This window comes from Colobus angolensis, unplaced genomic scaffold, assembly GCF_000951035.1.
Source record: "Colobus angolensis palliatus isolate OR3802 unplaced genomic scaffold, Cang.pa_1.0 Scaffold59, whole genome shotgun sequence".
Lineage (NCBI taxonomy): Eukaryota > Metazoa > Chordata > Mammalia > Primates > Cercopithecidae > Colobus > Colobus angolensis.
Window position 1 is genome coordinate 980,251 of NW_012119487.1, and position 9,722 is coordinate 989,972.

Consider the following 9,722-nt stretch of genomic DNA (forward strand, 5'->3'; position numbering starts at 1 on the left):
AACTAATTCTAGAAAGATTGAAAAGGGAAATAACCCTTAGACATTGATTTTTAAAAATCTCCAATTTCCGTGGAGTAGCCTCCAAATTATTAAAAATTCCTTTAAAGGGGGTCAAGCTCAAATGAACTATTTCCAAGCTCAAATGAACAATTTCCAAATTCCTTTCTCATCTCTTCACAGGAAAAAAAGTAGCTTTTCCATAATGTGAACAGAAGTCCCTTCAGAGTATTTTCCCCCTTCCTTTACTGAAGTATACATGTGCATTCATAGATCTTCTCATAAAAAAGAAGGAAGTGTACATGAATCATGATTGTACGACTCAAATGTTCTCAAAGTAAATGCATCCATGTCAATGGGGAAACTATAGCAATGAGAACTCATCACAACTTCCAGAAGCTCCCTTGCAAGTCTTTCTAGTTATTATGCTATACCCCACCTCCCAACAAAGGGTAACAACAGTACTGACCAAAGATAATTTAGGCTTGTTTTTGAAATGTGTACTTCTGTTCAACATATACCCTTTTGTGACTTGTGTCTTTCACTGAGTGAGACGCATTTTGTTGAGTGAGACGCATCTATGTTGATGTGTGCAACTGTCGTTTGATTGTCATTGCTATTTAGTACTTCATTTTAGTACATCATTGGCACAGCCTATTTAGAAAACTGATACTATGTATTAAAGATGAACATATGTATTCCCTATGACCTAGCAATTCTATTCTTATATATCAACAGATGAATAACTAATTATGTATCTGTTGATATATATCTGTTTTTAAAAAGTATATCCCTATTCAATATGTACCATTTTGTGTCTTGCTGCTTTTACTCAACATTACATTGAGTGATTTTTATCCATGGTGATTCATCAAACTGCAGTTTGATTATTGTCATTGCTATTTAGTACTCCATTATATACATGAAAGACTATTTATTTATTCATTCTGTTATTATGAACATTTGGCTTATTTTTTGTTAGACTGTAAGTGCTGTCACAACAAAGGATTCATCTGAAGTCAGTGGCGGCTCTGAAACCGAATGTTCCTTCAGAGTTTTACAAGTTGGAGCTAAGAGCAGGGCTTTTATAACCTCCATTCATTAGACAAAGGGTTCCTTGGAAAGGTGGTGTGACATCAGTGGAGGAATTCCAAGAGAAGGCAGACAAATAAATACTTTTATCTAGTAGCACTCCTAGCAGCTAGAGAAATAATTATCCTTTCCATCTCAAAGCAGGGTATGAAAGTGAAGGCTGGCCATGTAGCACAGTATGCACTAAAAATCCTTTCCACACGCACAAAGATTTCCAAGAAAATTCTTAAGTCAACATTTGTCAAAATTATGAGGTCACATGTCTCCATCATATTATGGTGGAAAAAAAACTTATCAAAGGGACGACTAGAAACCTTTACAGAACAAGTTTCTAATTGTAACCCAAATGATAATAGGCATAAATGAAGTCATGAACATTTAAAAACTCAATTTTTGACTGGGCGAGTTGGCTCATGCCTATAATCCCAGCACTTTGGGAGGCCGAGGTGGGCAGATCACCTGAAGTCAGCAGTTTGAGACCAGCCTGGCCAACATAGCGAGACCTCATCTCTACTAAAAATACAAAAATTAGCCAGGCGTGGTGACGAGTGCCCATAATCCCAGCTACTCGGGAGGCTGAGACAGAGGAATCACTTGAACCTGGAAGGTGGAGGTTTCAGTGAGCCGAGATCATGCCATTGCACTCCAGCCTGGGCAACAAGAGTGAAACTCCATCTCAAAAAAAAAAAAAAAAAAAAACACACACTCAATTTTTAAAGAACTTTTCTTTTTCTGCTCCTGGGTACTTTAAACCTCACAATTTCTCTCAGTGATTTCTGCAAGATCCCAAGAGAGGTTTTTCTGTGTGTGAGAAATCAGTAGGCTCATCCATCTCTTTGACAGTCTCCTTGTCAAGGCACTCCACATTTGTGTGTTCTGACAGTGCTCTGCCCTACCAGGAAAAGCAGTCGGTGCTGATGGACATTTTGCCACTCAGACTGCTAGACCCGCATTGTAATATGAAGCATAGAGAGAGGGCTTCTTTCCTATTCTACGTTGCATTTTGTCACTGGGCCTCACAGCAGCTCTGCTTGTGTGCAGATTCCTCTAAAGCCTTTCTTGGAAATAGATCCTAAAGTTTGGTCTATAGTGTCTCTCTACAAAAAGGCTAAAAACAGTTAACTAGACCAGATGGAAAAAAATAATAATGCCATTGTCATGGCCATTTTTGTTTACCCTGATTTTTGCTGTCACTCCTAACTCTTCTCTCTGCCTCCTACACAAAAGCCTATACATACAGGCCTTCCATATTCATGAGTTCTGCATATGTGGATTCAAATAACCACAGATAAAATATATTGAGGAAAAACAATAAAAAATAACTACAATAATAAAAATAATACAAATTTTAAAATATAGTATGACAACTTTTATATAGCACTTACCTTTTATTGGGTATAAGTAATCTAGAAATGATTTAAAGTATAGAAGAGGATGTGCATAGGTTATATGTAAATACTATTCCATTTTATATAAGGGACTTGAGCATCTATGATTTTGGTATCTATGAGGGGTCCTGGAACCAATTCCCCACAAATACTGAGGGACGACTATACTCATATCAGTTCATGCAAACAGTTACTTGCAGAGATCACAGGTCTATCACCTCCACAGACCACCAGACTGTGAGTCTTAGTTTGCACTCACCAGAGAGCGCTGCCACACTATCAGCAGAATCTTTCAAAATGCTTATTGTTGAAACATTTGAGACACGTATTTTTTAATTCCTCTATTTTAAAAATTTTATTTGTATAAATATGTATGGACAAGCATAATTCTTTTACATGGATACATATTGTGTAGTGGTGAAGTCAGAGCTCTTGTGTGTCTATCACCTAGTTAATGCACATTGTATCCATTAAGTAATTTCTCATCATCCAACCTGCTTCTATTCCCTACCCTTCCAAGTCTGCAGTGTCTATCATTCCACTCGACACCCATGTGTACACATAATTTAGATCCCACTTATAAAATTGGTAAATGCATAGAATCCTAAAAATCACACTTTTACATGGTTATAGGCAGAATTGTGCCCTGCCTCCTCCCACCCCCAAATTCACATGTTGAAGTCCTGATCCCCAGTACCTCAGAATATGACTATTTAGAGACACAAGTCTTTAAGAAATAATTATGTTAAAAGGAGGCCATGAGGGTGGGTCCTAATTCAATATAACTAGTGTTCTTATAAGATAGTAGAATATAGACACACATAGAAGGAAGAGGACATGGAGACACAGGAAGGAGCAGATAGCCACTACAAACTAAAGACAGAAGCTTAAAAAAAAAAAAAAAAAAAAAAAGACAAACCTTGCTGAATCCTTGATCTGGAACTTCTAGTCTCCAGAATTCCGAGAAAATAAATTTCTGTTGTTCAAGCTTCCAGGTCTGTGATACTTTGGTATAACAGTACTAGCAAACTAATACATACATTTTATTTTTTGTTGTTATTATTTTAATGGAAGTACGTGTATTTTAGAGAGCTCTATATTGCTTGATAAGTAACTTGTATTTAAATATGGGGTTTGATCATATTTCTTTAAAAGGCGGGCATTAGTGGGAGGCTGAGGCAGGACAATCGCTTGAACCCAGGAGGTGGAGGTTGCAGTTAGCCAAGATCGTGCCATTGCACTCCAACATGGGCAAAAAGAGTGAAACTCCATCTCAAAAAAAACATAAACAACAAAAGTGGGCATTATGACCTTGATCAATATTGTAACCCATCTTTTTCTTTTTTCTTTTTTCTTTTTCTTTTTACATTTTAAATTCTGGGATACATGTGCAGAATGTACAGCTTTGTTACATAGGTATACACATGCCATGGTGGTTTGCTACACCTATCAACCTGTCATATACATTAGGTATTTCTTCTAATGCTATCCTTCCCCTAGCCCCCCCCCACCCCCAACAGGCCCCAGTGTGTGATGCTCCCCTCCCTGTGTCCATATGTTCTCATTGTTCATCTCCCACTTATGAGTGAGAACATGTGGTGTTTGGTTCTCTCTTCCTGTGTTAGTTTGCTGAGAATTATGGTTTCCAGCTTCATCCATGTCTCTGCAAAAGACATGAGCTCATTCTTTTATATGGCTGCATAGTATTCCATGGTGTATATGTGTCACATTTTCTTTATCCAGTCTATCATTGATGGGTATTTGGTTGGTTCTAAGTCTTTGCTATTGTGAACAGTGCTGCAATAAATATATGTGTGCTTGTGTCTTTATAGTAGAATGGTTTATAATCCTTTGGGTATATACCCAGAAAAGGGATTGCTGGGTCAAATGAAATTTCTAGTTCTAGATCCTTGAGGAATCACCACACTGTCTTCCACAATGGCTGAAAAAATTTACACTCCCAGCAACAGTGTAAAATTGTTCCTATTTCACCACATCCTTTCCAGCATCTGTTGTTTCCTGACATTTTAATGATTGCCATTCTAACTGGTGTAAGATGGTATCTTGCTGTGATTTTGATTTGCATTTCTCTAATGACCAGTGATGATGAGCTTTTTGTTCATGTTTGTTGGCTGCATGAATGTCTTCTTTTGAGAAGTGTCTGTTCATATCTTTTGCACACTTTTTCATGGGGTTGCTTTTTTCTTGTAAATTTGTTGAAGTTCCTTGTAGATTCTGGATGTTAGCCCTTTGTCAGGTGGATAGATTGCAAACATTTTCTCCTATTCCGTAGGCTGCCTATTCACTCTGATGACAGTTTCTTTTGCTGTGCAGAAGCCCTTTAATTTAATTAGATCCCATTTGTCAATTTTGGCTTTTGTTGCCATTGCTTTAGGTGTTTCAGTCATGAAGTCCTTGCCTATGCCTATGTCCTGAATGGTGTTGCCAAGGTTTTCTTCTAGGGTTTTTATGGCTAAAACCATAAACAGCATGGTACTGGTGTAAGACCATAAGACCTAAGACATAAGACCTACCATAAGACCTAAAAGTCTTACGTTTAAGTATTTAATCCATCTTGAGTTAATTTTTGTATAAGGTGTAAGGAAGGGATCTAGATTCAGTTTTCTGCACATGACTAGCCAGTTTTCCCAACACCATTTATTTATTGAATAGGGAATCCTTTCCCTATGGCTTGTTTTGTTCAGTTTTTTCAAAGATCAGATGGTTGTAGATGTTTAGTGTTATTTCTGAGGCCTCTGTTCTGTTCCGTTGGTCTATATATCTGTTTTGGTACCAGTACCATGCTGTTTTGGTTACTGTAGCCATGTAGTATAGTTTGAAGTTGGGTAGTGTGATGCCTCCATCTTTGTTCTTTTTGTTTAGGATTATCTTGGCTATATGAGCTCTTTTTTGATTCCATATGAAATTTAAGGTAGTTTTCTTCTAATTCTGTGAAGAAAGTCAATGGTAGCTTGATGTGAATAGCATTGAATCTATAAATTACACTGGGCTGCAGTATGGCCATCTTCACGACATTGATTCTTCCTATCCATGAGCATGGAATGCTTTTCCATTTGTTTATGTCCTCTCTTATTTCCTTGAGCAGTGATTTGTAGTTCTCCTTGAAGAGGTCCTTCACATCCTTTGTAAGTTGTATTCCTAGATATTTTATTCTTTTTGTAGCAATTGTGAATGGGAGTTCATACATGATTTGGCTCTCTATTATTGGTGTATGCCTGTGGTTTTTGCACATCGATTTTGTATCTTGAGACTTTGTTGAAGTTGCTTATCAACTTAAGGAGATTTGGGGCTGAAATGATGGAGTTTTCTAAATATACAATCATGTCATCTGCAAACAGAGACAATTTGACTTTCTCTCTTCCTATAGGAATACCCTTTATTTATTTCTCTTTCCTGATTGTCCAGGCCAGAACTTCCAATACTATGTTGAATAGGAGTGGTGAGAGAGAGAGCATCCTTGTCTTGTGCCAGTTTTCAAAGGGAATGCTTCCAGCTTTTGCCCATTCGGTATGATGTTGGCTGTGAGTTTGTCATAAATAGCGTTTACTATTTTGAGATACATTTTATCAATACCTAGTTTATCAAGATTTTTTAGCATGAAGGGATGTTGAATTTTGTCAAAGGCCTTTTCTGCATCTATTGAGATAATTATGTGGTTTTTGTCATTGGTTCTGCTTATGTGATGAATTACGTTTATTGATTTGCATATGTTGAACCAGCCTTGCATCCCAGGGATGAAGCCAACTTGATCGTAGTGGATAAAGCTTTTTGATGTGCTTCTGGGTTTGGTTTGCCACTATTATATTGAGGATTTTTGCATCTATGTTCACCAGGCGTATTGGCCTGAAATTTTCTTTTCTTGTTGTATCTCTGCCAGGTTGTGGTATCAGGATGATGCTGGCCTCATAAAATGAGTTAGGGGGAGTCTCTCTTTTTCTATTGTTTTGAATAGTTTCAGAAGGAATGGTACCAGCTCCTCTTTGTACCTCTGGTAGAATTTGGCTGTGAATCTGTCTGGTCTTGGGCTTTCTTTGGTTGGTAGGCTATTAATTATTGCCTCAAATTCAGAACTTGTTATTAGTCTATTCATGCATTCAACTTCTTCTTGGTTTAGTCTTGGGAGGGTGGACGTGTCCACGAATTTATCCATTTCTTCTAGATTTTCTAGTTTATTTGCTTAGAACTGTTTATAGTATTCTCTGATGGTAGTTTGTATTTCTGTGGGATCAGTGGTTATATATCCTTTATCATTTTTTATTGTGTCTATTTGATTCTTCTCTCTTTTCTTCTTTATTATTGTGGCCAGCAGTCTATTTTGTTAATCTTTTCAAAAATATAGCTCCTGGATTCAGTGATTTTTGAAGAGATTTTCATGTCTCTATCTCCTTCCGTTCTACTCTGATCTTAGTTATTTCTTGAGCAGTGGTTTGTAGTTTTTTAGTTTGTTTGCTCTTGCTTCTCTAGTTCTTTCAATTGTGATGTTAGGGTGTCAATTTTAGATCTTTCCCACTTTCTCCTGTGGGCATTTAGTGCTATCAATTTACCTCTAAACACTGCTTTAGCTGGGTCCCAGAGATTCTGGTACGATGTGTCTTTGTTTTCATTGGTCAAAGAACTTATTTTTTTTCTGTCTTTATTTCGTTATTTACCCAGTAGTCATTCAGGAGCAAGTTGTTCAGTTTCCATGTTATTGTGTGGTTTTGAGTGAGTTTCTTAATCCTGAGTTCTAATTTGATTGCACTGTGGTCTGAGAGACTGTTTGTTATGGTTTCCATTCTTTTGCATTTGCTGAGGAGTGTTTTATTTCCAGTTATGTGGTCAATTTTGGAATAAGGGCTATGTGGTGCTGAGAAGAATGTATATTCTGTTGATTTGGGGTAGAGAGTTCTGCAGATGTCTATTAGGTCTGCTTGGTCGAGAGCTATGTTCAACTCCTGAATATCCATGTTAATTTTCTCTCATTGATCTGTCTAATATTGACAGTGGGGTGTTAAAGTCTCCCATTATTATTGAGTGGGAGTCTAAGTCTCTTTGTAGGTCTCTAAGAACTTGCTTTATGAATCTGGGTGCTCCTGTATTGGGTGCATATATATTTAGGGTAGTTAACTCTTCTTGTTTCATTGGTCCCTTTACCATTATGTAATGCCTGCCCTTCTTTGTCTTTTTTGATCTTTACTGGTTTAATGTCTGTTTTATCAGAGACTAGGATTGCAACCCCTGCTTTTTTTTTTTTCTTTCCATTTGCTTGATGAATATTCCTCCACCCCTTTATTTTGAGCCTATGTGTGTCTTTGCACATGAGATGGGTCTCCTGAATACAGCACACTGATGGGTCTTGGCTCTTTATCCAATTTGCCAGTCTGGGTCTTTTAATTGGGGGGCATTTAGCCCATTTACATTTAAGGTTAATATTGTTATGTGTGAATTTTATCCTGTCATTATCATGCTGGCTGGTTATTTTGCCCATTAGTTGATGCAGTTTCTTCATAGTGTTGATGGTCTTTCTAATTTGGTATGTTTTTGCAGTGGCTGGTACCAGATTTTCCTTTCCATATTTTGTGCTTCCTGCAGGAGCTCTTGTAAGCCAGGCATGACTGTTACAAAATCTCTCAGCATTTGCTTGTCTGTATTTTATTTCTCCTTCGCTTATGAAGCTTAGTTTGGATGGATATGAAATTCTGGGTTGAAAATTCTTTTCTTTAAGAATGTTGAATATTGGCCCCCACTCTCTTCTGGCTTGTAGGGTTTCTGCTGAGAGATCTGCTGTTAGACCACAGTGCAATCAAATTAAAACTCAGGATTAAGAAACTCACTCATTTTTTCCTTCATTTCAACCTTGGTGAATCTGATGATTAAGTGTCCTGTGGTTGCTCTTCTCAAGGAGTATCTTAGTGGTGTTCTTTGTATTTCCTGAATTTGGATGTTGGCCTGTCTTGCTAGGTTGAAGAAGTTCTCCTGAATAATATCCTGAAGGGTGTTTTCCAACTTGGTTCCATTCTCCCCATCACTTTCAGGTACAACAATCATACATAGGTTTGGTCTTTTTACATAACCCCATATTTCCTGGAGACTTTGTTCATTCCTTTTCATTCTTTTTTCTCTGATCTTGTCTTCGTGCCTTATTTCATTAAGTTGATCTTCAATCTCTGATATTCTTTCTTTTGTTTGATCAATTTGGCTATTGATACTTGTGTATGCTTCACGAAGTTCTCATACTGAGTTTTTCACCTCCATCAGGTCATTTATGTTTTTCTCTAAACTGGTTATTCTACTTAACAATTCCTCTAACCTTTTTTCAAGGTCCTTATCTTCCTTGCATTTAGTTAGAACATGCTTCTTTAGCTTGGAGGAATTTGTTATTACCCTTCTGAAGCCTACTTCTGTCAGTTCGTCAAACTCATTCTCCATCCAGCTTTGTTCTCTTGCTGGCGAGGAGTTGTGATCCTTTGGAGGAGAAGAGGCATTCTGGTTTTTGGAATTTTCAACCTTTTTACACTGGTTTTTCTTCATCTTTGTGGATTTATCTAGCTTTGGTCTTTGATGTTGGTGACCTTCGGATGGGGTTTTTATGTGTACATCCTTTTTGTTGATGTTCATGCTATTCCTTTCTGTTTGTTGGTTTTCCTTCTAACAGTCAGGCCCCTCTGCTGCAGGTCTGCTGGAGTTTGCTGGAGGTCCACTCCATACCCTGTTTGCATGGGTATCACCAGCAGAGGCTGCAGAACAGCAAAGACTGCTGCCTGTTCCTTCCTCTGGAAACTTCATCCCAGAGGGGCACCTGCCAGATGCCAGCCAGAGCTCTCCTGTATGAGATGTCCGTTGACCCCTGCTGGGAGGTGTCTCCCAGTCAGGAGGCATGGGGATCAGGGACCCACTTAAGGAGGTAGTCTGTCTCTTAGCAGAGCTTGAGCACTGTGCTAAGAAATCTGCTGCTCTTAGGCCGAGCGTGGTGGCTCAAGCCTGTAATCCCAGCACTTTGGGAGGCCGAGACGGGCAGATCACGAGGTCAGGAGATCGAGACCATCCTGGCTAACACGATGAAAATCCAAAAAATTAGCCAGGCATGGTGGTGGGCGCCTGTAGTCCCAGCTACTCGGGAGGCTGAGACAGAGGAATCACTTGAACCTGGAAGGTGGAGGTTTCAGTGAGCCGAGATCATGCCATTGCACTCCAGCCTGGGCAACAAGAGTGAAACTCCATCTCAAAAAAAAAAAAAAAAAAAAA